Genomic DNA, 4639 nt, shown 5'->3' with positions numbered 1-4639 from the left:
GTATGTGAGGCATGACAGTTAAGTGCTTTGAGTGCTCGAGGGAGTTCAGAGAAAGCTCATTTGGCATTTATGGAATGTCTCTGATGACACATGTTGTTATCGACATGGCTTCAAAGGACTGTTTAGTTAGTCAGATTCGTGCTCCCTGTACATAGTGTGAGATGTGTGTTATTCAATGATTTTGTTCTTTTGAAAAGTTTCAAAATTTACTTTGATCAATACCCATGCTGGGTGTCCAGTTGTACTGCTTCCAAATTCCAAATATGTGACTTTATTACTAGCTCAAAACATACATATTTCTCCTGCTATAGTCTTGCATGCTGTGTGCCCTCCAGGCTGCACTCATGGGATAACTGAAAGCCAGCAGTCATTTGACCAGCTAAAGATCAGGGCCTCGTTTCCCGATAACGATGTATCTTAACGTTCTACGTGGATTTTCGCGACATCGTTGACGGCCGAACTCTTTCTACTTACGAGGGTTTCCCAACCATCAACTTAAAGTCAGGTGCACGAGCGCAACGTGCACGAGTTCCTAAGTAGCTCTTAGGAGCTGTTTACGTCAGGTTAACCTGTTTACGTTAATTGCTGTGAAATTAGCTAGCCTATGCGTGCATCGAACGTGCAATGTGCACTAAATTCGGGGCGGGGATAGTAACGCCATCTCCAGCAGAGAAGCCTATTTAAACTGTGTTCCCATTGTAAGGACATTTATTACGATCTGTCTGAGAGTGGGCTGTCAAAGCTAGCATCATCGAAGTCATACAGTACAGTAGGCTACATACATTCAATAAAATTAACCTACATTTTAGTCCAACTGCATGACCATTCTTGCCCTACACTTACCCTTACAATAAAGAAGTGATCCTATTTCAACCATAACTTCATTTTAAATAATGTCTTTCTTAATGACATTTAGTTTATAGTTTAGACAGCAACGTTGACATCTACAGTATATTCAACTGCATCCACTACATAATCTCAAACTTTATTTGTTGGTAACTCTCCAAAAAGGCTACCATTAACACATTTCTTAATGAAAAGGAAACATGCATCACAATAATACTTCAGTGTAACCTGTACCTATGTGGAGTGCAAATATGTCTTGCCATTACACTACCCAACAGCCCTACGTCTGCTAACACTACAGAATGCATAATTCCTACGGGCACCGCACTAGTTTTGTATAGCCTAATCTTTATTTTCAAATACTCAATATTCTTTATTTCTATTTTGATGGGAATAGGCAGGTGAAACAATGACATTCTCATGATGTGCTACACACAGAAACATCGTTTGGATTTCTTCTACAATAGGCCGAACGACACCCCTGGATAAGGTGTCGAGGGGTTTGAAGCGTACGTCATGCGTGACTGTATGAGCTATGAAACTAGCGATTTAAAAAAAGTTTCAATGAAGAACATTGCAAATATACAACCATCTAGCTAGAAGCTACCATATAAGCCAATGGAGTGGTGGCATAAGCGCTAAATGTGCCATCAAACTACTGTTTGAAAGCTTCAGTCAAGACCTAAATACTCTGCATTGGTCGCGTAGCACATTTCCGATCAAACCGAGTCATTATAAACATATAAAAAGTTGTGTAGATAGCTTTATTCATGTAAAATATTCCTCGCTTCAAGTAGCCATGTTTTTTTTTTTTAATTCCCGTTTCTTCCGAACGACGGTCGAACGACGCCCCTGGTGGATTAAATCGCTAAGTGTGAAGTTACTACTGGTCCTGACCACACGTAGAATTCCTCTCAATGAAAGATACACTTAAGCTAAGTGTGGCGTTGGGAAACCCGTCTGCAACGTAGGAATCCTCTTACGAGCGATTTCAAGTGCTTTTTAGGCTAAGTGCGCGTTCGGGAAACTGGGCCCAGTTCATCTATTTCACAGTCTAACAAACTGTCAGAAAGATAATAAATACCTTTAGCTTTGTTGAATGCTAAGTCGTTTGACCCAATAGTTATAATGGTATAACATGGTTTCTAGGAGAACTAGTGCTAGATGCTAATAAGTGTCCCTGAGTGATTTTTACCTTGTTTTGGTTGTGGCTTTGTTAGACCTATGTGTGAAATGGTCTCCCTGAGGTGAGGTTAATGTCACGGCTGAACTGGGGAAGCTGGTTTGGCCACTATGCGATGAGTCAGAGGGAGGTTGACATCTCCTCCTGACTATCTAAGAGGATACAACTAGTCCCTGACACCAGTACTTGCTGTGGCATACTCCCCAGCTCCTTATATTCTCTTTTAAAAGGATATTAACAAAGGTGAGTACATCCATCCACCCATCTGTTTGTCTCAGAGGAAGGCCGCATAAAGAGATGCTTAATTGTATGTTTAAAGGATTTGTAGGCTTATTGTAATTGTGGTAAACTACAGGAAGCAGTTGGTAGTGCAATGGCTCAGGTAGCATTTATGTACAGGTGTGAGTGCCTTGGTACTATGCTTTTCATTTCAACACAGAGGTTGTAGCCAGCATGGTCAGTTTCAATTTTTTTGTCTGACAGACATAAAAATAACTACCCCCAGAAACTTTGAATCTTCAAGAAACTAAACAAATTAATTTGCACTTTGTAAGAAGAACTAGCTCTAAGGAAGTGTGGAAGTGTGAAACCCAGTGGAATAGTCTGGAATATTTATGTGTCCTCTGTGATGTGCCATAGTCCTGAGTTTCTATGGGCTGGTAGTGAATCTTCCAGCCCAGCAGCCAGCCAGCCCAGCCCAGCCAATCTTCAGGCCTGGCCAACACTCAGCAAATGATCATGCAGATTGATATTTAATGAATGGGTTTACATTCCTGCAGTTTAAGTGTTATGCATTTACATGTAGGTTATGGATGCTACAGTTGTGTAATTTATTTTTTATGAGACTAACATAGACATGTTCAAGTCATGGAAGATACAGCTTTTCATTAAAACATCAATTGTCCTATACTATTATAGTCCTATCCTATTATTGTCCTATACCAGGGGTATCCAATTCAAATTCTAAGGGGTCCAGTTTTAAAAATGTTCCTCAAGCTTGGGTCCGGAGGTCTATCACACATGTTTTATGACCGTTGATTTCACTGATATAGGACTGTATGTGTATTATGTACCAACAGTCAAGGCGTGTATTATGTTTCAGGGGCATATTTAGCCAATATAAGTACTGTATAGGCGCTATGTAGTAGCCTATCTGTTTGATCAACAACTGACTATCAGATCAAATGAAGGTCTACATTTCAATAATATTTCAACAGTGTTTATTGTGTTTTTCCATATTATTAACATTAATCATAGTGTCCAGCATATTCCCTAGCAAAGTTTCAGCTACAGCACTCATGCACTCGTTGTTGGCAGTGAATTAATTAGTCAGGATGATGTTAGATCGGGCATACTGGGCTTTAAGATCATGTATTTTCTGTGCTCGCAGTTCGGATTTGAGAGGGTTATTTTGATCAAATTCTTTGTGCTTCATATCGTAGTGGCGTTTCACGTTGACGAGTGCCACCGTCTCAGAGCATATCAGGCACACAGGCTTACAGCTGCGCGCAGGCAGAATGAATGTCTGTCCACTCCTCTTTTAAAGCTCGGTTGTCGCTGTTTACCTTTCTCTTCTTAGAGCATGCCATCTTTCTCTTCAACTGCGAACTGCAATAAATATTTCCCTCTCAACTGTCATGCTCTATTTTCTTCAGTCAATTTGTCTGCAGTTCGTGCGTGCACCAGTCCCACAGCTCGCAGCTAGCTTTACTGTAAAAGCGAGCCCGTGCTGCGTAGAGTATGCTATCATCTGATTGGCTACTGGCATTATAAAGTTTAAACAAAAGCATAGCCTACCATAAAGTTATGGTTAATTTAATGTATTTAACGGGTTTGTAAAAGTCACACATCATCTATTAAAACCGCTTGGTCAAATTATTTAAAAAAAAACCCTTTTTTTTTTTTTTTTTGCAATTGTGTCTCGGTCCGGAGACGACGTCAGTTGGGTCCGAACCCGGACCGCGGTCCGCCTATTGCCGACCCCTGTCCTATACTAATAGTGTCATGTTACTAATATCGGAAATTGACAGTAAGTTGACAGCTGAAGATATTTGATGCCACATTTAATTCTTAATACTCAGATGGCAATTGCAATAATGACAAAATCACACTTTTCTGTGCTTACCATCTGTAATGACATGGTTATGTTAGTTTTACAACATGGTTATAACAGTCTTAAAACAAATGGTTCAAATACAGTGCTTTTTGCCGGACCCCCTTCAGTGCTTTCATCTGTATAAATAAGTGAATGAAGATGGAAAAATGTCTTCAGAAAATCATAGAAGAAGTCTGTCAGTTAAAGAAAAAGCGGTATACAATAAGAAGCAGATACCTGATATATGCCCACGTTGATCATGAGTTTGCAGAATGTGGTTGGCTGATTACATTTACATTCACCGAAATGGCCACACACTCAATTGTAAACTAAATACATACTCATTCCTTATGCGGCTTATACAGCGTCCAATGTATAAACATGGGATGTGTCATGATTCTACAGTACATGTACACTACACTACAGCGAATGGATATGGTATTCTAAAGTACATAAAAAAGGATTGATTGAATGAATTACTTGTAATATAGGTCTTCTATTCTGTTTGAATCATT

The sequence above is a fragment of the Sprattus sprattus genome (assembly GCF_963457725.1).
Source record: "Sprattus sprattus genome assembly, chromosome: 3".
NCBI lineage: Eukaryota > Metazoa > Chordata > Actinopteri > Clupeiformes > Clupeidae > Sprattus > Sprattus sprattus.
This window is presented reverse-complemented; position numbering follows the sequence as displayed.